This window comes from Bufo bufo, chromosome 1, assembly GCF_905171765.1.
Source record: "Bufo bufo chromosome 1, aBufBuf1.1, whole genome shotgun sequence".
NCBI classification, from domain to species: domain Eukaryota; kingdom Metazoa; phylum Chordata; class Amphibia; order Anura; family Bufonidae; genus Bufo; species Bufo bufo.
In genome coordinates, this window is record NC_053389.1 from 101,918,669 (window position 1) to 101,943,743 (window position 25,075).

At 44.1% G+C, this 25,075-nt stretch overlaps 1 protein-coding gene across 2 annotated transcripts in view; it reads right to left on the reverse strand.

Moving 5' to 3' along the window:
- PLCH2 (phospholipase C eta 2) overlaps positions 1-25,075 on the reverse strand; it is a 741,045-nt gene that overhangs the window by 670,493 nt on the left and 45,477 nt on the right. Inside the window, exon 1 of one of the 2 annotated variants that reach the window (XM_040427403.1) lies at positions 18,886-18,993. The exons of the other annotated variant lie outside the window; for it this stretch is intronic. The gene's annotated coding sequence lies outside the window, so the exon portion shown is untranslated. Of the gene's footprint in view, positions 1-18,885; positions 18,994-25,075 lie in introns of those variants that run through there. 2 annotated transcript variants of the gene reach the window in all.

Here is a 25,075-nt window from a genome sequence, read left to right on the forward strand (position 1 = left end):
GAACTCTCCGCTGCCACCAATGATCGGGAGGGGAGAGGGGAGGCCGCACACTGGCCACCAATGATATTAATACAATAGAGGGGGGACGGGGGGGGCGCACACTGGCTACCAATGATAATACAATAAAGAGAGGGAGGGGGGGCCGGGGGGGCCGCACACTGGCTACCAATGATAATACAATAAAGGGAGGGAGGGGGGCCGGGGGGGGGGGCGCACACTGGCTACCAATGATAATACAATAAAGGGAGGGAGGGGGGGCCGGGGGGGGGGCGCACACTGGCTACCAATGATAATACAATAGAGGGGGCGGCCACACATGGCTACCAATGATAATACAATAAAGGGAGGGAGGGGGGGCCGGGGGGGGCGCACACTGGCTACCAATGATAATACAATAGAGGGGGGGGCGGGGGGGCCGCACACTGGCTACCAATGATAATACAATAAAGGGAGGGAGGGGGGGCCGGGGGGGGCGCACACTGGCCACCAAAGATATTCAAACTGGGGAGGGAGGGGGGTCTGCCCCCTGCTGCCTGGCAGCCCCTGATCTCTTACAGGGGGCTATGATACGCACAATTAACCCCTTCAGGTGCGGCTCCTGAGGGGTTAATTGTGCTGATCACAGCCCCCTGTAAGAGATCGGGTGCTGCCAGGCAGCAGTCATGTACACAGTTTGTAGTATATTCTAACTTGAAGCGTCCCCATCACCATGGGAACGCCTCTGTGTTAGAATATACTGTCGGATATGAGTTTTCACGATGTAACTCAAATCCGATGGTATATTCTAACATAGAGGCGTTCCCATGGTGATGGGGACGCTTCAAGTTAAAATATACCATCGGATTGGAGAAAACTCAGATCCTATGGTATATTAACTCCTGACTTTACATTGAAAGTCAATGGGGGACGGATCCGTTTGCAATTGCACCATATTGTGTCAACTTCAAACGGATCCGTCCACATTGACTTGCATTGTAAATCAGGACGGATCCGTTTGGCGAACCCCGTTTTGCGGACCGTGAAAGAATACTGTTGTGTGCATGAGGCCTTAGTTGTTTTTGCTTCTTCGTTAATAAGCCACGTCTCTTTATCATACGCAGCTCTCGCCTTGTCAAATTATGTCAGCATACCTCTGCAATGAGTTCACATATTTTATCCGAGACCACAGGAATTTATCGGTAAAACAAAATCAGAACAAAAATACACGTTTGCTGAGACCTCTGAAGGCTGCCAAGTGGTCTTATGGGCGGCTCAACCATTCATTCCATACCAAGTCAGTCAGGACATGCACTGGTAAAGTACCATTCAAAACAGGAAAACAGTGAGTAAAACAAGTGGAAAAACTCATCTCAAAAACACGATGAGAGAACTGGATGGGAGTGGCAGACACTATGAACTGAGGTAAAATGCACAGCAGGCACAACAAAAGCAGCAGCACTAGAGAAATGTGATAACATTTAGGCATGTTTGATCAGAAAAGTACCTATTGTTTTCAGGTTTTTATGGTGAAAATGTTTTTTTTAATAATTTTTGGCTATTTTTAATAATCATTTCCATATCACTATCTATATTTTGAAAAAATCCTGCCGTTTTCACCCTGGCTATAAAGCCTAATAATAGGCACCCTTCATGGTCAACGCATAATCAACACAGGCAGCCAATAACTGATAAACCTCTGTATAGGTAACATAGGAACAACCATTCACAATAGGTGTTGGTTACAGCTTATCTACTCCCCCTCCCTGCACAGTGACGTCTGTAAAGGTCCCAGAGCATGCCTAGAAAACTCTTAGTCCCCTCCTGTCCATTGTGTCTACAGCACATGGTGGCTGCTGTAAAGCATGTCTCGCTCAGGCAAGATGGCTACTCCTGTAATCATGTTCAGGAAATAGAAACAAAATCTACAATCAGAAAATAAAAACAGATTAGCAAAAAGCATGTGTTTCACTATCTGATTTTATCTGGTAGAAAAAAAAAAAAAGGTGACACATTCCCTTTAAGAGCCTTATGCATTAACCCTTTTGTAGGCTATGCCAAAATTCTGGTATAACATAGCAACAGCTTGAATGAATACAGTAAAGTGCAGTTAACAACTTTGATCGTTTCCTAAAATCATATCTACTCTTGTAATTGATGTCATGGTAAACTGCAAGCAGGCTCAGACTGGCCTAAAGGGGAAAAAGAGAATCTCTTGTTAGACCCCTGAAGAAGGGTGGACCCACATACCCATGCCCTCTGCAAAAGTGGCACACAGCACAGTAGACTGACTGCACTACATACACTCACCTAAAGAATTATTAGGAACACCATACTAATACGGTGTTGGACCCCCTTTTGCCTTCAGAACTGCCTTAATTCTACGTGGCATTGATTCCACAAGGTGCTGATAGCATTCTTTAGAAATGTTGGCCCATATTGATAGGATAGCATCTTGCAGTTGATGGAGATTTGAGGGATGCACATCCAGGGCACGAAGCTCCCGTTCCACCACATCCCAAAGATGCTCTATTGGGTTGAGATCTGGTGACTGTGGGGGCCATTTTAGTACAGTGAACTCATTGTCATGTTCAAGAAACCAATTTGAAATGATTCGAGCTTTGCCCGTCTGGCATCAACAACCATGCCACGCTCAAAATTGCTTAAATCACCTTTCTTTCCCATTCTGACATTCAGTTTGGAGTTCAGGAGATTGTCTTGACCAGGACCACCCCCCTAAATGCATTGAAGCAACTGCCATGTGATTCGAGCTTTGTGACATGGTGCATTATCCTGCTGGAAGTAGCCATCAGAGGATGGATACATGTTCTCATTCTGTTTACGCCAAATTCGGACTCTACCATTTGAATGTCTTAACAGAAATCGAGACTCATCAGACAAGGCAACATTTTTGAAGTCTTCAACAGTCCAATTTTGGTGAGCTCGTGCAAATTGTAGCCTCTTTTTCCTATTTGTAGTGGAGATGAGTGGTACCCGGTGGGGTCTTCTGCTGTTGTAGCCCATCCGCCTCAAGGTTGTGCATGTTGTGGCTTCACAAATGCTTTGCTGCATACCTCGGTTGTAACGAGTGGTTATTTCAGTCAACGTTGCTCTTCTATCGGCTTGAATCAGTCGGCCCATTCTCCTCTGACCTCTAGCATCCACAAGGCATTTTTGCATTAATGAGAAATAGAACAGGTGTTCCTAATAATTCTTTAGGTGAGTGTATAGTCTGTATTTGTCCGGCCACTCCTCTGCATATTTGCCAGGTTGTGGCTGAATCTCTGTCGGCCCCCATTATAGTGAATGGGGCCAGACGGAATTCCGGCAGCGCACGGTTGCGCTCAGCATGGATGGATCTGACAGACAGGTTTCACTCATATGTGCCTAAGAGAGTCCTAGTCCAAGGCAAAAGCCAGTCACCATGATTATGACAGGGGCTGAACAGTCTGAGGCACAGGCTGATACTGAAAATAAATGTTTTTGGAGCAGATTTGTGAATGGGGGTCACGTAAAATTCACATCTAGCTATGGGCCCCAAGAATGCATTTTACTGGTGGGCCCAAGGCACCCCAGTCTGACACTGACTTTTCAACTTCACAGAAGATTTAATGGCAGGATATTTATAGCACTGCATTCTGCCAATGCATAGCAGACTCGGGTTTCTACAAAACCAGATTTGTTTGCCAACTTTCTAACTTTTAATACAGCTACCATTCATTGACAGAGTACAGGCTGCCATAAAGACCATAGATCTGTTGTGCGAACGTGACATATAGTAAATTTCCTGAAACTTGACCGATTAAAGGAGTATTTCAGTAATAAATTATCATTCATCCCCTGGATAGGTGATAACTGCTCAACTGGTGACCATTCGGATTCCCATTGCTTAACGGACTGGGGTCCCATGTCTCCTGCTTGAATGGTGCAGTGGTCGGGCATGCACGGTGCCATTGAAAGTCTAGGGGACTGATGCAGAGTACAGCACTTGGCTATCTTTATCCGTCCCATAGATTTTGGTTGAACGCCTACCCTTCTAGTAGTTTTTACCTATCCATTTGGATAGGTGATAGTCTGTTATTACTGCAATACCCCTTTAAGACTTCTATGAGTAAAGCGACTCCCCGTTATGTCCTGCTAATACTATTTGTGCCATTCTCTGTTATAAGCGGTTTTAATTTAGATTAAATTGGTTATGGACCTGTGTGCCCAGCTATGTGAGTGGATGTTTGGCCAGCGTTCTGCAATTCATCTAGTGCCAAGCCACAATCTCTTTCAACTGTACATTAGTAGCAACTACGATTCCAACGTGCGTGTGCAAGCGTCGTACATCAAGCACAAGGATCAGGCCTTTTACTGCATAGATTAGAATCAATACAGATTGCCAGTGACTGAGAGTAGGGGATCTGTATGGGTCCACAGCCCTCGGAGGAGTGAAAGGGCCTGTACAATAAAGCCTCTTCACTGGCATACTTATCAGGGCCGGGGACGGCTGGGAAGGACTTTATGTTTCTTTGTGGATGGAGCAGTGAGAGACAGGTCTGAATGGTGCTGTGTGAATAGAAACGACTCCCTGTCTGACTCTCTTTTGTAGTCAACGGAACATTTGGCAAGAGAAGAGCTATGGAGGGGGCTCCAGAGAATTCTCATCCTGTTATGGGTCAATGATCCGTCGGCAGATCCAGTTTTCTTAATAAGCTCCTTTGCTCAGATTTACTGCTGCAAACGACTGTCAACTTTATATTCCTTTCAAAGTTTTTTTTTCGTTCATGAAGAAGTTTTGCAATTGTATTAAAACACACAGAAAGTCTAACATTTCCAAGTACTGAGGCCAGAATAAAAAGTGATGAAAAATATGCTATTCCTGATACAATCATCTGTCTCCTCTTTTGCAAACTGTTTTTGCCTTTAAAGATTATGGACACCTTTAGGGCAATTTTTATTATGATTGCATTTTACTCATTTTGGATTAAAAACCATTTTTCAATTGGTCTTGTACAGCTGTTTCTAAGTCGCAAGGGTTAAAATCTGTCTGTTTGCAAGCTGTCAAAGTCTGTCTTCTTTTTATCCCCATCATCTAATCTCATTATTAGTGATGGACGAACATCGGCCGGGACGGTTCGCGAACACGAACGCGCGTTTGCAATCAAATGTTCGCGGAGGGCCCCATTGATTTTAATGGAAGGCGAACCTCAAAAACCTTCAGGTCATATTTGCAGCCACCAAATACTTACTAGAAGTTCACAAATAGTCCCACAACATGGACAGTGATATACCAGAGGGGGATCATTGGCAAAAATTCCCACAAAAAAATATGTATTTTAATCAGGGGCCATTCTTATGCGTGTTAAAGGGTAACTTTAAAAAATGTGCCCTGATGGAGCCTAGAAAAATTCTATTTTAGGCCACTGGAGTACAGGCCCCAAAAATTAGGCATTCACCTGACAGAAAAGAACTTGTGATTATGTGGCTGGAGGTAGATTAGGCAGTAACTGGCTAAAAATTTGAATGTAGGCCAGTACAGGCCCCAAAAATTAGGCATTAACCTGACAGAAAAGAACTTGTGATGATGTGGCTGGTGGTACATTAGGCGGTCACTGGATAAAAATTTTACTGTCGGTCAGTACAGGCCCCAAAAATTAGGCATTCACGGTATAGAAAAGAGCTTGCGATTATGTGGCTGGAGGTACATTAGGCGGTCACTGGATACAAATTTTACTGCATTTACTGGAAATAGTGCATTCTGCTAGCCCTCTGTGATACTGGTAACATGTCCGCCATTTTGTGTTTGTACCGGGGATCTAAGTACGTTGCCACCCAGTACTGGTCCTTGCCCTTTATGCTTTTTATACAGGGGGGCCCTCTTCAAACACTGGAGTATGAAGGCCCCCATTTGCACAAAACTGAAAGTGCTGGAGCGCCCTGGCTCCTGTTCTTCGCCCAGGAGAATGTCGTCCTCGGTCTCCTCCCCCCAGCCACGGACAACACGAGGGATCCCCGAAAAGTTTAAAGTCCCCCTCAAAGCCTGCTATTCTTGCTCCTCCCCCCCAGCCACCATCCTCCTCTGACTCCTCTTCAGACTCCTGCTGACTTGTCTCAGATGGAGTAGCCCCCCCTGGGAATTCATTCAGCATTGCGACTTCCTCATCTTCCTGCTCTTGCTCCTCGATGGCTTGATCTATGATACAAAGCAATGCACGCTCCAGAAAGAAGGTGTAATGTCACTGATGGCACCCTGGCTGCGACTGACCAGTTTGGTGATCTCATCAAATGGCCGCAGAAGTCTGCATGCGTCGCGCATGAGCAGCCACTGGCGCGGTGAAAAGAAACCAAGCTCCCCAGAACCTCTCCTGCCGCAGAGTTCGTACAGGTAGTCGTTAACGGCACGTTTTTGCTGGAGCAGCCTATCAAGCATATACAAGGTGGAGTTCCAGAGCGTCGGGCTGTTACAAATAAGACGTCTGACGGGCAAGTGGTGTCGCCGCTGAACGTCAGCAAGGCGAGCCATGGCCGTGTAAGAGCTTGGTGGGCGAAGCGGAAGAGGCGTAGCAGTGGAAAAGGAGGAGTCAGCCGAGGATGAGACGGAGGATGGAATAGGAGGAGAAGAAGAAGAGGCAGGCCTGCATGCAATCCTTGGCGGTAACACCAAATCCACACGGGAGCCACGGGTTACATGCTTGACGGCAGTCAGAAGGTTCATCCAGTGGACAGTGAAAGTTATGTACCTTCCCTGACCGTGTTTGCTAGACCACGTGTCTGTGGTCAAATGTATCTTGGCACTGACACTGTGTGCCAGAGATATATTCACTTGCCGCTGAACGTGGCCATATAGCTCTGGGATGCCTTTCTGGGAAAAATATTACCTTCCATTGCGGTGTGCCAATGGCCACAAATTTTCGAAAAGGCCTTCAAGTCCACCAGTTTATATGGCAGTAGTTGGCGGGCTAGCAGTTCCGACAAGTCAGCGGTCAGCCATAGGGCAAGAGGGTTATCCGGCGTCATCAACTTTTTACACTGAAACATTTGGTCCACGGAAAGCCTGCCTTCTGCCAGATGAACGCGACGACGGCACAGTGGAAGGTGGAGTGGAGGACAAATGGGAGGAGAGAGGAGAAGAGGCATACGTGAAGCGCCGGGAGTGTGGCTTTGTGGGCTCTGACAGCATTGCTCCCATTGGGATCAGTGATGGGAGGCCAGGTGCCTTCTTAAGGCGGTCGTCCCTAGGTGAAAGTTGGGCTTACCGCGACTTATGCGTTGACAGCACAGGCTGCAGATGGCAACACTATTGTCAGCAGCTGACACGTTGGCCCACATTGCAGAGCCATATGCCGGCATCCTGGGAGTGCCAGAAGTGACCGTGCATGGTGGACGGCACACTCCAGATACATTTGCAGTCTGCTTTTTGCCTCCTGTGCCCTGCGAGCTCTGCCTGCTTTTCCTCCTTCTCCTCCCTCTCTGCTGTTCCGTCTCTCCATCTGAACTCCCCTCTTCTTCCTCTCTTGTGGGCACCCACGTGACGTCCATCGACACATCATCATTGTCACCTTCACCACCACTGACATTTGAGATCTCGGAGTAGGCAGCAACAGCAGGAACCTCCCTCCTTGAACTGATTTGGGAACTGTTGTCAGACCGCTGGATGGCGGCCGTTGCTACCTCCTCTTCCTCATTCGATGTCAAGAATGGCTGCGCATCGGTGAGGTCTGGGAATGGATGGGAAAATAATTCCTCTGACTCGAGTGGAGGGGCTATGGTGGTGGCGTCATTGGGGGTGCACACAGCAGAGAGTGAGGAGGGTGCAGATACAGAGGATGAGGAGGGTGCAGAAGCGGAAGGGTAAGAGAGTTACTACTCAACCAACTCTGGTGCGCCCTTTGAACTAATCGCATGCACCTTCTCCAACTTCCCACTTAGGCTTCGGCCTAGTGCACCTGCCAGACCCCTATCACCCCTGCGGAATGGCCTGCCTCTTCCTCTGCCTGTCATTTTCAAAATGACCCTGTGCCTAAGTCCCTAAAGAAGAGCAATATTTGTGGAAGCAGGTATATCGCAGCCCTCAATCAATATTTGTTGGAAACAGGTATATCAAACCCCTTAATCAGTATTTTGTGGAAACAGGTATATCGCAGCCCTCAATCAGTATTTTGTGGAAGCAGGTATATCAAACCCCTTAATTAGTATTTTGCAGAAGCAGGTATATCGTAGGCCTCAATCAATATTTGGTGTAAACAGGTATATCAAACCTCTTAATAATTATTTTGTGGAAGCAGGTATATCGCAGCCCTCAATCAGTAATTAGTGTAAGCAGGTATATCAAACCCCTTAATCAGTATTTTGTGGAAGCAGGTATATCGCAGGCCTCAATAAATATTTGGTGGAAACAGGTATATCGAACCCCTTAATCAGTATTTTGTGGAAGCAGGTATATCGCAGGCCTTAATCAATATTTGGTGGTAACAGGTATATCGAACCCCTTAATCAGTATTTTGTGGAAGCAGGTATATTGTAGCCCTCAATCATTATTTTGTGGAAGCAGGTATATCAAACCCCTTAATCAGTATTTTGTGGAAGCAGGTATATCGTAGGCCTCAATCAATATTTGGTGTAAACAGGTATATCAAACCCCTTAATCATTATTTTGTGGAAGCAGGTATATCGGAGCCCTCAATCAGTAATTAGTGGAAGCAGGTATATCGAACCCCTTAATTAGTATTTTGTGGAAGCAGGTATATCGCAGGCCTTAATCAATATTTGGTGGAAACAGATACATCGTAGCCCTCAATCAGTATTTTGTGGAAGCAGGTATAAAAAAAACCCTTAATCAGTATTTTGTGGAATAAGGTATATCATAGCCCTCAATCAATATTTGGTGGAAGCAGGTATATCAAACCCCTTAATCAGTATTTTGTGGAAGAAGGTATATTACAGCCTTCAATCAGTATTTTGTGGGAGCAGGTATATACCTGGGCACACCTATACCAGTCCTTAAAAGGACTTTTGTGGCCCTATTAGCTAGCATTTGGTGTCCCTAACAGTCTGTCCCTGCTCCACAAAGCAACCTCTTCCTACAGTGGCAAAACACAAAAAATTAAAATGGCTGCCAGATCGGGTTCTTTGATAGGGTGGGGGGGGGGGGGGGTCCATGTGCTGAAACGTCTCAATTGGCTGTCCTGTCCCACCTGATGAATGTGTAATGGGTCAAAGTTCAGTGCAATGCAAAAGAATATGGCGCCGATGGACATTGCCATATGTTCGCATGTTCGGCGAATCGCGAACGCGCAAAGTTCGCCGCGAAACGACCGCCGGGCGAACTGCAAGGCCATCTCTACTCATTATAGCTCAGTTCTATCAAACTGATAAGAATATGGCTTAAAGGGAACCTGAGCTGAAAGCAGCATGTTATAGAGCAGGAGGAGCTGAACAGATTGATATGTAGTCAAGGAGGCGGTCCTATCAGTGATTGACAGCCTTCCCTCTATGACTCTATACTGAGATAGCTTTCTATCACTGATAGGACCACCCACATTGCAGAGCCATATGCCGGCATCCTGGGAGTGCCAGAAGTGACCGTGCATGGTGGACGGCACACTCCAGATACATTTGCAGTCTGCTTTTTGCCTCCTGTGCCCTGCGAGCTCTGCCTGCTTCTCCTCCTTCTCCTCCTTCTCTGCTGTTCCGTCTCTCCATCTGAACTCCCCTCTTCTTCCTCTCTTGTGAGCACCCACGTGACGTCCATCGACACATCATCATTGTCACCTTCACCACCACTGACATTTGAGATCTCGGAGTAGGCAGCAACAGCAGGAACCTCCCTCCTTGAACTGATTTGGGAACTGTTGTCAGACCGCTGGATGGCGGCCGTTGCTACCTCCTCTTCCTCATCCAATGTCAAGAATGGCTGCGCATCGGTGAGGTCTGGGAATGGATGGGAAAATAATTCCTCTGACTCGAGTGGAGGGGCTATGGTGGTGGTGTCATTGGGGGTGCACACAGCAGAGAGTGAGGAGGGTGCAGATACAGAGGATGAGGAGGGTGCAGAAGCAGAAGGGTGAGAGAGCTACTACTCAACCAACTCTGGTGCGCCCTTTGAACTAATCGCATGCACCTTCTCCAACTTCCCACTTAGGCTTCGGCCTGGTGCACCTGCCCGACCCCTAGCACCCCTGCGGAATGGCCTGCCTCTTCCTCTGCCTGTCATTTTCAAAATGACCCTGTGCCTAAGTCCCTAAAGAAGAGCAATATTTGTGGAAGCAGGTATATCGCAGCCCTCAATCAATATTTGTTGGAAACAGGTATATCAAACCCCTTAATCAGTATTTTGTGGAAACAGGTATATCGCAGCCCTCAATCAGTAATTAGTGTAAGCAGGTATATCAAACCCCTTAATCAGTATTTTGTGGAAGCAGGTATATCGCAGGCCTTAATCAATATTTGGTGGTAACAGGTATATCGAACCCCTTAATCAGTATTTTGTGGAAGCAGGTATATTGTAGCCCTCAATCATTATTTTGTGGAAGCAGGTATATCAAACCCCTTAATCAGTATTTTGTGGAAGCAGGTATATCGTAGGCCTCAATCAATATTTGGTGTAAACAGGTATATCAAACCCCTTAATCATTATTTTGTGGAAGCAGGTATATCGGAGCCCTCAATCAGTAATTAGTGGAAGCAGGTATATCGAACCCCTTAATTAGTATTTTGTGGAAGCAGGTATATCGCAGGCCTTAATCAATATTTGGTGGAAACAGATACATCGTAGCCCTCAATCAGTATTTTGTGGAAGCAGGTATAAAAAAAAAAACTTAATCAGTATTTTGTGGAATAAGGTATATCATAGCCCTCAATCAATATTTGGTGGAAGCAGGTATATCAAACCCCTTAATCAGTATTTTGTGGAAGAAGGTATATTACAGTCTTCAATCAGTATTTTGTGGGAGCAGGTATATACCTGGGCACACCTATACCAGTCCTTAAAAGGACTTTTGTGGCCCTATTAGCTAGCATTTGGTGTCCCTAACAGTCTGTCCCTGCTCCACAAAGCAACCTCTTCCTACAGTGGCAAAACACAAAATATAAAATGGCTGCCAGATTGGGTTCTTTGATAGGGTGGTGGGGGGGGGTGTCCATGTGCTGAAACGTTTCAATTGGCTGTCCTGTCCCACCTGATGGATGTGTAATGGGTCAAAGTTCAGCGCAATGCAAAAGAATATGGCGCCGATGGACATTGCCATATGTTCGCATGTTCGGCGAATCGCGAACGCGCAAAGTTCGCCGCGAAACGACCGCCGGGCGAACTGCAAGGCCATCTCTACTCATTATAGCTCAGTTCTATCAAACTGATAAGAATATGGCTTAAAGGGAACCTGAGCTGAAAGCAGCATGTTATAGAGCAGGAGGAGCTGAACAGATTGATATGTAGTCAAGGAGGCGGTCCTATCAGTGATTGACAGCCTTCCCTCTATGACTCTATACTGAGATAGCTTTCTATCACTGATAGGACCACCTCCTGGGCTTCAGAGCTCAGCATGAGCAGGGATTTAAATGTATAAATTACAGGTAAGGGTCCATTCCCAATTTTGCGGAACAGGTGCAGACCCATTCATTTTCAATGGGGACGGAATGTGCTATCCGCATTTGCGGATCTGCACTTCCGTTCCACAAAAAAATACAACATGTCCTATTCTTGACCGCAATTGCGGACAAGAAAAGGCATTTTCTATGAGAGTGCCGGGGATGTGCGGTCCGCAAAATGCACATTGCCGATGTCCGTGCAAAACACATATGGACGTGTGAATGGACCCTTATGCTGAATCTTTTCCTATAAAACTACACATCAATCTGCTCAGCTCCTCCTGCTCTATAACATGCTGCCTGCAGATAATTTAGTATTTTCATGGTGACGGGATCCCTTTAAATAACTGTGTATGATGTCAGGAGGTCAGAGATAAGAGTTACACATGAGCCATCAGATCATAAGATCCAAAGAAAACAGACTGTGATATCAGATTGTTATGTAACTGTCCGACGGATGTGAGGAAGGCTTGGGCGGCCCCGTGGGCATTGGCCCACCTGGAAATTTCGCTGTAAGGTCTATGGCCAATCTGTCACTGTGGGTGTCCCAGAGATTACACTCATGTCAGTATAATCTGCAAATTGTCAAGGTTTCACAGCAAGTACAGGAAAGGTACATAAAATTACCTGTACTAGCCATGAAACAAGACAATAAACACGTCCGGCACTTTTCAGTTAGAACATTTTTCTTTGATTTGGGCGTGATTCCTGATACAATGATTTTACGGGCCTGGACCTGAGCAGAAGCCTGGGAGACAGACGGGCAAAGTCTTGTCTGGGGTCTGAATATGCTTTTCTTGTCTGGTCTGGGTGTCTGAACTTATCTAGGGGTCTGGTCTGGGATCTGGATTTATTTAGGGGCGTTGACTATAGACAGGGTGGTGGACTGGAAGATGGAGGCCAAAGTTTGGGGAGAAGCACACTATTAATATACCACTTCTAGGCTACTTTCACACCTGCGTTCGGTCCGGATCCGTCTTGTATCTGCACAGATGGATCTGCACCGATAATGCAAACGCTTGTATCCGTTCAGAACGGATCCGTTTGCATTATTCTTTAAAACAAAAAGTCTAAGTCAAAACGGATCCGTCCTGACTTACATTGAAAGTCAATGGGGGACGGATCCGTTTTCAATTGCACCATATTGTGTCAGTGAAAACGGATCCGTCCCCATTCACTTACATTGTAAGTCAGGACGGATCCGTTTGGCTCTGCATCGTCAGGCGGACACCAAAACGCTGCAAGCTGCATTTTGGTGTCCACCTCAAAAGCGGAACGAAGACCAACCGCAGCCAAACTGATGCCTTCTGAACGGATCCTTATCCATTCAGAATGCATTGGGGCTGAACTGATCCGTTTTGGGCCGCTTGTGAGAGCCCTGGAACGGATCTCACAAGCGGACCCAGAAACGCCAGTGTGAAAGTAGCCTAAGTCAGGCATATAGCTGGAGAGGGGCAAGTGGACGTGTGCAGCATGTGCCTGGGTGCTGGGAGGTCTCTGCCCTAGGCCTGGATATTGGGTTAAGAACAAGCTATGATTTTAAATGAGGCTGGTGTCACATCTGTGTCGTCGTTTCCATTTTTCTGTTGTGTACTAGGAACATAAAAACAGAAAATGGCGGAGAACGATCTATTATATGACTGAAATAAAAAGTGCCCGCCGGTCTCCAATGTCTCAGGGTGCTATTTTGTCCTGCTTTTTTACCCAGATCTGCAACAGAGACTCCAAGGCAGATGTGAGCGAAGCCTAAGTTCTGAATTCACTAAAAACAGCATTAAAAAATGTTTGCACAAGGCGGGGAGTATAAGTATTTTCTTCCTCTAGTACAAAGCCCATCCTGCTGAACTCTTGTACAACAGGGAGTTTTTTCTCACACAAATCATTAGAATACTTTACCGTCATGTAAAGGCTGTATTACCAGGGGATTGTTATGGGCTTTACCCTAGACAATGTTCTTCAATCTCACTTTCTTTTCAAAGCAACCTTTGCTACAGAAAACCACTCAGCTCTGAAAAGTTAGCGGAGCATGTTACAAAGGCCTCATTAATCACCAGGGACTTTGTTACACTAATAATACTGTGTATATACTATATATATATATAGGGAATTATGTAACTAGAAAGAGCCAAACAAGGGGACATAATAGCTAGTGATGTTCTACAAGGGGCGCATACAGATTTCACAGGGTCCCATAGCAAAATTTTGTATAACCCCCACCCCACCTCACTCAGTTTCCCAGTATGCATGCCTCAAGCACTCCCAGTCAACAGAATGCAAAGTGCAGCTCCCCAAATTTCAGATGAATTTACAATTTTTTTTATTAAGAAGAAATCAGACAGTTTTTATTGGGTTTTTAATAACATACTTTAATAGCCACACTCGGCAACATTGTCGAAAATCCTCCCACCCTAAAAGCTTCCAATAATCTCCGCTGCCTCTTTAGCCTAATATAGTGTTGATTTATATACTGTATAACAGTTTGATGCATACATCTAATAAAATATGGATACTTAAAATTTGCCTACGAGACATGCCTGCATAAGGCCCAGTAATACTCTGGTATTATATATTGGAGAAAGCTTAGTACGGAGTAGCGTAAAAGTCACCAGGCCCGCTGTATCTATCCATTTACTCCACAGTTTTTCAAATTTAGAGAATATCCCCATTTCTTGCACTATAGTGTACATAGTTTCATCCATCATCTTAATAACCTCATGCACCTGAGGGCAGAAAGGTTGCAACCAAGGTTTTCCTGGCCTGGAACAGAATCTTAGCAGGAGCCAATTTCGCCATACTGTCTGCAGGTAAACTATCTTCCTATCCCAACTGGCCTTGTAAAGGCATAACAGGGTCTCTGAACTTAGACACCTTATAGAATATATCAAACATTTATTCCCAGAAGTCTTTGAGTGTGGACGTGTCCACCACATATGTTTTACGATCTGCGCTCATCTCTGTGGTGGATCCAGAACCTGATCTGATACCCATTTTGTGTATGTGTGTTTTATAAACTCCATGCAAAAGAAATAGTTGGGATTGTCTATGTGACGCACTAAGGGCACGGCCACGCGGTCAGGTTTCGTGATGCAGTTTTGAAAGCCAAAATCAGGAGTGGATCATAAATGGAGTGAAAGTATAAAAGACAGATACGACTTCTCCTCGTTTTTTATTTCACTCCTGGTATTGGCTTCCCAAATTGCAACAAGAAACCTGACCATGTAGGCCCTACCCTAAGATTGTGTCGCACCTTGGATGTTTGTTTGCATCTCATCAGATAGTGGTCAAACATCTGTCTCCGATTTTTCTTTTAGACTCTATAAAGAGAGTATAATAGAAGCTAAAGGTTTAATGGCTATATTAAACAATGCCGGTGAAAGAGGCCGGCCCTTTATAAGCAAAAACTATCAGAGAAAGTGTTGTTTGAATGGATTCGGGCCTGTGGAGACACATATAGTAACTTCATCCATTTGAGACAGTTTATTCCAAGTCCCATTTCCTCTAAGATGGCCCATAGGTAGCACCACTCAACACTATCAACATGATATAGAGCAGGGATGGCCAACCTGCGGCTCTCCAGCTGTTTCAAAACTACAACTCCCACCATGCCCAGCTGTAGGCTAATAGCTGTAGGCAGTGTGGGCATGCTGGAAGTTGTAGTTTTGCAACAGTTGGAGAGCTGCAGGTTGGCCATCCCTGATATAGAGGGAGCATATAGTGTGACAGAAAACAAGATGGCCATTTAGCAGCTTCATTAATTACTGCTCCTGGTCAGGAGCCATTGCACATTGGTGATATCTGAGCTCAAATGGACACTATTTTGGACTGTATGGACTATTGGGGTCATTTATCAAACTGATGTAAAGTAGAACTCACTTAGTTGCTCATAGCAACCAATCAGATTCCAACTTTCATTTTGGACAGCTCCTTTGGAAAATGAAAGGTGAAATCTAATTGGTTGCTGTGGGCAAGTAAGCCGGTTCTACTTGACACCAGTTTGATAACTGACCCTGTGTTTTTTTATTTATTTATTGCTAACTATTTGGCACTATAGTGCAGTTCTATAATACAATGAACTGACACAATTACATCATCTATACTGCGTTTTTATACAATAGTTTAATAGGTGTGGGCCCCATTTTTGAACCAATGTTTGTCATTCTAATTTTAAGATTTTATTGATAAAATTAAATTTGCCACATTATACGCTTCTTTGTTGAATCAGTTTCTGATGTATAATTTAAGCCATTTTTGGCCAAAATCTGTTGGTCCATGAGAGGCCACACACTGTGAAAAGTAGTGAGAAGTGTAAAAAGTCACAAATTATAGTGGAAATAAGGTGCAGTTTTTGCCCGTCTGGTCTAGTTTAAAGCTGTAAAATTTTACAATAGTATCAATAAACCTGCCACATTCAGGATAAACTATTTGCATATCAGAGACATTTGAATGTTTTTTTTCTCCTATGTTACGCCTTTGCTTTATTATAGCATTACGGTAGACATATGGGTGCTGTATATATATCGTCTGTAGATACACGTAAAGAGAACGTAGAACTTGTACCAAGTGACACCCTGTGATAAGGCACATGTGACCTTCAAACTTTGTTCCCCCTAAAGGCCTCATGCAGAAGACACAGCCATGACAAGCTACATCACAAGGTATATTACGCCCTATGTGGTTCAGAGTACCATGTGGAGAGCCCATGGATCTGTAGTAGAGGTAGTAGCTGGGGAAAGGGAAAATAACCTATTATTTATATCAAGTTTTATAGTCAACATATTATAGATTGTTAATTTTCCATTACACTAAGTATATAAAAAAAAAATCCTAAACTCCTGGAGTTTTTGCAGTGGTCGTTAGAACTAATAATAGGCATTACTTTTCAGCAGTCATCTCAATATAATCACAGGCCGGATTATAATGACAGATGTTATAGATAAATAAAAAGATAGATAGATAGATATGAAATAAGTGAATAGATAGATAGATAGATAGAATAGGTTCTGAGAGCCCCTTCTTCAGATGTGTAGGGACATATTATTTACACAATAAGGCCCCATTAATACGGCCGTAGTGCCAACACGACCATGTTATAGACAGCAAACCACCATTGAATGGGTCCGCTCGTTAGTGAACATCTGGCAGTGTAATACTGCCACCGATTGCACGATGAATGAGCAAACGCTCGTTCATCAGGGAATCTAGATCTTTCAGCATTCTGAAAGATCAGGATTTGCCAGCAGCAGATCGTGGTATCTAATTACGATCTGTCACCGCCAAACCACTCTATAGCATAGGGACAAGAGATAGCATAGCGATCGCTCCTCCCCATGCTGCGGAGGCGATCGCTGCATATGATAGCAGCGGTCTCCTCAGCAAGCGATTGCCAGGAAGGAACGCTTCCCTCCCGGCAATCGTCTGTGTAAATGGGGTGTCTAATATACCCTTAAGAACTTTCAGTGCTGCAGCTACTTCTGTCTGAGGATAGGTGGGGTTCACAGCAATTGGACTTGCACCATTGAGGAAGTGATGACATGTTGCAGCAATAACCCTAGTGGTTGCACACTAGGATTTTTCTTTTTTCGAAAACGCTACTTTTTTGTCATTTTTTCCCCTCTTTTTACCAAAAGATGATACATGTTGGTCAACAGGAAATTATAAGATGTCCCATAAAAACTTGGCAAGATGGCAATTACCAATGGCAACCAATCAGATTACACCTTTTATTTTCCAAAGGAGCTCTCAAAAATGAAACTTGGAATCCCTATAGAAAAAAGAAAATCTGATAAAACCACAAGTAACACATGTGACCAGAAAACACCAACCCAGAAAAACATATAGCTATTTAAAAGTCCAAAAAATAACCCCCAAGGGAGAAAGTTATCTTTGTTCAAATGCTGTATCATTTTCTATATTTTACAAGGTGTACCCCCTTGTTTACAAAGTCTTTTGTGCTGTCCGCACAGAGATCCTGTCCATAAGATGGCCGCTGATGGAGGGTCATGTGACCAGACAGATCACACACTTAACACACTGCACCTGCACTTAACTTCCAACAGAACAAGTGCAGATGGCAGGTTCAGTGTATTTGAATGGAGGAGGAATCACATGGAGGTGATGTGCCTGGTCACATGACCCTTCATCAGCGGCCATCTTATGGACAGGACCTCTGTGTGGACAGCACAAAAGACTTTGCAAACAAGGGGCATACCTTATAAAATGATGCAAAATTTCAACAAAGGCTATATTAGGAAAGTGCCATATAATCATCTCACGTACACAATGGCCAATAACCTGAAAGTTGCCAACCCCTTTAAGTCACTAGCCAAAGGGGAAGGTCATTTTTGTACAGATACTGAGGGGCAAGAGCCTTAGTAAGAGAAAGACTGTAGTGTTACTTTTTAGAAGTAGCGTGTTTGCTGAATCTTCTAATGGAGTATGGAATAGTAGGCAATAAGAAATAATTTAAACTCTTTAACCAACGGAATACTTCCAAATATTCGTAAAATATCAGCAACCATTTATTAGTCTTCAAAATAATAAAATAAAAATCTGCTGATTTGTATATAGTAGTAATAAAAACTGCTTATCTGAAGGTAATAAACCTGCAATAAGTAACCTCTAGAAAATAAATCTAGCTTAGAAAATGTGCTTATTTACAACATTCGGAGAAGAAATGGTTTGCTTTATGCTACATACTTTTGGAAATAGCCCAAAATCTGTCTTCTGTGCAAAGTTAAGTTGTAAATATGGCCATGATACTAACTTCTTGTCCCTATTAAATATTTATTGAATTGGTTTGTGTCATATTTTATATAAACAGTAATCATTTCTTGTATGGGCACTTTATGTAAGAAGATCTTTACAAGCAGGAAATAAATAAATAAATAAACAAACACATAAATAAATAAAACCTTAGGCCTCTTTCACGCGAACGATACGGATTGACTCCGGATGTGTTCAGAATGCGTTCAGTGAAACTCGCGCCATTTTGCAAGCAAGTTCAGTCAGTTTTGTCTGCGATTGCGTTCAGTTGTTCAGTTTTTTCCGCGCGGGTGCAATGGGTTTTGATGCGTTTTTCAAGTGCATGAAAAAAAACTGAACATTTACAAACAACATCTCCTAGCAACCATAAGTGAAAAGCGCATTCCATCCGGACAGCATCCGGATTACATCCAGATGCAATGCGTTTATCCCTGAAGCCCCATTCACTTCTATGGGGCCAGGGCTGCGTGAAAAACACAGAATATAGAACATGCTGCGATTCTCACGCAACTCAGAACTGCCGCAGCTCAGCAAGCATGCCGAGAGGCAGCTGGACATCTGCCACGAGATGAGTACCTTGATTCAGGCGGCGGCCGACCTTCCTCTGAGGGTGCGGCAATTGACGGCAGGGCACAGGAGCCTAACTCTGCAGAGATGAGATGTGGCTGAAAGAGGTTGTCAAAGTGGTCTGGTCCGAAAGGAGAAAATGAGAAAATGTCCACATCAGAAGAGGTATCACTGGATCTAACAGGTATGTTGTGCTGTATTACAATGTATGTTTCGTAGTGTTGTATGTAATGTCCATCCAAATATGTATTTGACAGTAGGGCGAGAGGCTAGGGATTGGATTAAGAATTCGGTATTGGGGGGTAGGGGGCATGGCAATTTCAATTTTTGACTCAGGCAGTAGAAAGGCTATGTGCACCCCTGTTTATAGGCCTTGATAAAAATAGCCACAGAATTAAGCCACTAATCCCTTTTCCTCTCTGGATCCTCTCCAGTCCCTCATGATCTGTTGGTCTGCACATTGAAAACTGGAGCACTTTCCATTCTTGTCCATTTTCTGAGACCAATTCATTGAATTGAACGGGTCTGAATATAAAAATTGATACGCTCAGACACCATCTGAACGTCAAAATACACTGTGCTTTGCGAAAAGAAATAGGAATCAGGCCTAAGGGTGTATTCCCTAATAAGACATGTTGGCAGGAGTTGTCTTTGAAGGCACAACTTGAAGGTCTACTCCATAAAGTGGTATTCCCAACCCAGACACTGATGGAATATTGATAGGATATGCCATCAATGTCAGATAGTTGCAGGTCCCACCTCTGGCATCCTCTTCTATCTCCAGAATTGGGCCAAAGTGAAGGAGATCACACAGTGCATGCGTTGTGTGCTCTCCATTCATTGCCAAGTGAGTTTTGAAAATAGCAGAGCGAGCGTGCTCCCATTTTGGAAATAGGAGAGGGTCCCAGAGGTAGGACCCGCACCTATCTGACATTAATGCCATATCCTAGCAATATACCATTAATGTCTGGCATGGGTAAACCCCTTTGGGACACACCCCTCCTCTAAGCCCTCTACTATATACTTATTTTATGTATTCTTGTCTAATCATTCTGCTCCCCATTGTTGCCACCTGTTCTCCCACCTCATGCAATGACAGGACTGAACCATGATTGCTTTTGAATTTCTACACAACTTACCTGAAGCTGTCAAATATGGCTAACATTCTTTATGGAGATATTAAAAAAACTATTCATGAAAACCATAACTAATATACACTGCCTGTCCCAAAAAAAAGTTGCCACCCACCTGGAATTAACTAAGCAAATAGTTATGAGCCTCCTATTGGATAATTACTGCACGGGCGACTATCTTTCAGCTGGCAACAAGTTAATTAACCCCAACTGGTGCAATGAGTTGCTTCTCATCTCTTAAACAACCACTTCAAAAGACACATCTCGTGGTCGTGGAAAAGATGTTAGTCTGTTTGAGAAGGGTCAAATCATTGGCATGCATCAAGCAGAGAAAACATCTAAGGAGATTGCAGAAACTACTAAAATTGGGTTAAGAACTGTCCAACGCATTATTAAAAACTAGAAGGATAATGAGAACCCATCGTATTCGAGGAAGAAATGTAGCGGGGAAAAAATCCTGAATTATCGTGATCGGTGATCACTTAAACGTTTGGTGAAATCAAATCGAAGAAAAACAACAGTAGAACTCAGGGCTATGTTTAATAGTGAAAGTAAGAGCATTTCCACACGCACAATGCGAAGGGAACTCAAGGGATTGGGACTGAACAGCTGTGTAGCCGTAGGAAAACCACTAATCAGTGAGGCAAACCAGAAAAAAAGGCTTCAATTTGCTAGGGAGCATAAAGATTGGACTCTGGAGCAATGGAAGAAGGTAATGTGGTCAGATGAGTCAAGATGTACCCTGTTCCAGAGTGATGGGCGCATCAGGGTAAGAAGAGAGGCAGATGAAGTGATGCACCCATCATGCCTAGTACCTACTGTAGAACCCTGTGGGAGCAGTGCTATGATCTGGGGTTGCTGCAGTTGGTCAGGTCTAGGTTCAGCAACAGTATGTGCTCCAAGAATGAGGTCAGCCGACTACCTGAACATACTGAATGACCAGGTTATTCCATCAATGGATTTGTTCTTCCCTGATGGCACAGGCATATTCCAAGATGACAATGCCAGGAGTCGTCAGGCTGAAATTGTGAAAGAGTGGTTAAGGGAGCATGAGACATCATTTTCACACATGATGGATTGGCCACCACAGAGTCCAGACCTTAACCCCATTGAGAATCTCTTTTTTTTTTTTTGGTGGCGACTGTGTTTTTGGACAGGCAGTGTCTGTCTATAGGTGAAAATACTAATATAAATATAATAACATCATTTACTGTTAAGTATAAAATGAGGAAAATGACAACCATGATAATGTGCACAATCTCCTCCAGCTTCGAATAAAAATCACAGACACATCACATTTGGGCAGTGCAGAAAAGTTCAGGAATTGACATAAGGTTGGCAACAATGGACAGAACAGAACCCATCTTGCTACTTTACATCCTGTGTAATGGGAACATAACTACCAGTGACCACTGCTGTTGTGTGTGTATTAGAGTTGAGCGAACCTACCTTTTGGCAGGTTTGAGTTCGGGTTCGGGGTTTAAGTGAATTACGTAATGGATTCCGTTCTCCCGGAATCCATCACGTAATTCAATGCCAGGATGCCAAATGGAATGCCGTCATAATACAAGTGTATGGCCAGCAGAACGGAACTCTCGGAGCTGGCCATACACTTGTACTATGCAGCATGCCGGCATTGAATTACCTGATGGATTCGGTGAGAACAGAATCCATTAATAATTCATTTAAACCACAAACTCGAACCTAGCAAAAGGCCTCGTTCACATTTCCGTGTCTGTTTGACAACCGTGAAAAAAATCTGTCCGCGTTTAATCCATGAATGCATGAAAGATCCATGTTTTGTCTACGTGTCCGTTTTTTGCCCTCCGTATTCTACGGACACTGCTCATCTGAAAATTTATTTCAGCATCTCCTATGAGTGAAAAACTGACCAAACAAGGACCACACACTGATAACCATCCGTGTTGTGTCACAGACCCATAGACTTCAATGAGCATGTTTGGTCTACATCGCGGGCCAAAGTAGTAAATGTCTCCGTGATTTTTCCTTGACCCACAGTCAGTAAAAAAAATACTGATGTGTCAACTAACATATTAAAATCAATAGGTACGTGTTCTGTCCTGAGAAAATGCAGATAGCACACGTCCGTGAAAAACAAAAATGTGAACGAGGCTTGACATGTATAGACAAGTGGTCACTGAAGCAGGAAGGCACTGACAGCTCGGCCGAAGACACCGGGGCAGATGAGGATTCGAGTGGAAAACGGATGGCATCACATTACAGGGTATTTTATTGTTATGAGATCACAGAAAAGTTTTCTGGAGTGAAGACACAACACTAATCTAAATTATTGATAGTTTTACTCTTTTATTAAATTTTATCTTCACTGATTAAAGCCATTCATCAAAGCGTTGGCTGGTGTTTATTACATAACTTTGTGAAACCTCTGTGGTCAGACATCTAGGCTTTAGACTAATATCTCCAAGCCATGAGAACGGCAGACGGATGAACCATCAGCCCAGAGCCCCCACGTTAGTTTTTCATGTAGGCTGTTGAGGTGCCTTTATTGTTATGAGATAAGATCGGAGGACTGAAGAGTCAGACAGATGGACCTGGAGGCAATATTTGTCAGGAAAAATGAGCCATGATGTTATGAATTTTCTCACCTCATGTGTTTTGGGCAGAAACAAACCAATGAACAAACAGTTCCCGTTATTGCAGGAAAGCCCCTGGGAGCACATGTACCTATCCTTCCTCTAGCTAAAGAGAGTTTTTTCTTCTTCTCATAAAGAGTACCTAAACTTTCAAACATCATTTTAATTTAGAGTAGCTTTACACACCCTCAACTTTACTTATTCTGTACTGGTCATAAATGAATTCATCTTCTGTACTCCAGTCACATCCAAAGCTACATCCTAAATTCTGCTGGTTGCCGCTTAATATTTTCCATACATTGTCAGACTGGGGTTCTTAGGGCCCACCAGTAAAATTTATTTTGGGGGCCCACCGTACGGATACATTCAAATATTACCTGCTTACACAGCAGCAAGATAGTACCAGATGACTGAACATGGGGGATCCCTGCAGCAACTTTGAGAAGGAAGGTCCTGGGGAGAAGAGGACACTGGTAGCTTTCCTCTATACCTAGAAGTCATCTCAGCTCTGATCATGTCTATAATAATAAACTGGGGAGTTTCTTTAATAATCTATGGAGTTTTTTATATGAACATCGGCTGGTTGAGGTGCTGTACATTGAATATATGTATGCAGTGCAGTAAGTCTACTGTGTTATGTGCCACTTGTGCAGAGGGTGGGAGACTAGGGGCCCACCGGGGAATTCACCTGTACCCCTGTGGGCCAGTCCAAGCCTGTTTCCATGTTCTCTGTCCATGCAGAGCACATTATTTAACTACAACTACACAATAAATTAATCTGATTCTTACCTCTGATCCCTACAGAAGAAAATCCCTACATCTCCCACTATTTAACCAGAATGTGGCAAATTACAAGACCTTATGCGGAGGCCACACGGTCAGGTTTCTTGATGCAATTCTGGAAGCCAAAACCAGGAGGGAATTAAAAAAAAAGAAGAGAAGTCATATCTGTCCTTTGTAGTTTCTCTCCTTCTATGGTCTACTGTCGATTTTGGCTTCCAAAACTGCATCAGGAATCCTGACCGTGTGGCCGTACCTTTAGGGTCCACTTAATTAGGAGAATTAACCTAATAATTGTCCTGGGCATATCTTTCATGTAGCACCTAAAATCATTGCTTCTGGACGGCAAACAGATTTGTGGTGCCCCCAAGCAATGAATCCGTATGGGAATGGATGATCTCAGTAGTGATCATGCAGAAGGGATGATTGTTGTATTTAAATGCAGATCTTCTGCAGCTCAACAATCAGACAATCATCAGGAATGAATAGTTAAATCACCCAATCATTACCACGTGCATCAGGTCAAGATAGGAGGGTTAGAGCCAGATCCGAGTTCATCTGGAAAGCATGCATGTGTTATTTGTGCACGGATGGAGGGAGCCAGAGGAGGATCTGACAGGAGGCATCATATCTCAAGTTCCTCTTTAAAGAGCTATTTCAGGAGTCTTCATCATTTAGTCTGTATTTTATCTGTCCTGCTACCCTTCCATACACTGTAGTACAGATTAACTGCTGCTGCTGTCTTTAAAGGGGTTTCCCAAGTGTTTAATATAAATGATGGCCTATCCTCGGGATAGGTCATGAATATCTGATCGGTGGGGGTCCGACTTCTGGCACGATCGCCGGCTGTTAAGAGAGGCCGCTGCACTTGCAGCTTACAAAGCACAGCGCCGTACATTAGATGGTGGCTGTGCTTGGTATTACAGGTTAGTCATTCACTTGAATGGGACTGAGCTGTGCTTAGGCCATGTGACTGATAAACGTGATATCACTGGCCTAGGCTCACTGGAGCGCCGCAGCCTCTTCAAACAGCTGATCAGTGGTCGTGTCGAGAGTTGGACCCCCACCGATCAGATACCGATGGCCTATCCTGACAGGTCATTTGGATTAAACAGTCGGAAAACCCATTAAACACTATCATTCCCGATCCTTTTGGTTCCTGCCAGTATTCCCATCTCAGGCAAGGGGTTCATATCGCTAGGATATGCCCCCATTGTGTGATAGGTGTGGGTCCCACCGCTGGGACCCGCACCTATCTCTTAAATGCAGGCAAAATCGAAGCTGGCAAAGTGGTGGCTGGCAATGCCAGGTCCAGCGACCACCAACCTTTCCTATTGGCCCACCGAAAATAGCCGAGCAGCAGCGAAAACCCCTTTAAAGATGGTTTGATGCATTTTTAAAATGTAACACAGTGGTCAGATGTTAGTTGTCAGTGAATGGCACAAGGTCTTCATACCTGAAGCACTTTGCCCTAGACAGGAATCCACATTTCCAGGTTATTTTTTTAGATTTTTATTTTTTTAAGGAGATGCTTTTTAATGAACCTTTATGTCTCCTTTAACGGAAACAGACACAATCAGGATATAACCACCGGGCAGGTAAGCTACTTTGTACCGTGAAGGAATGCAGACTTTGAAGGAAATTTCAGTCTCCGCTTGTGTCTTCCACAAA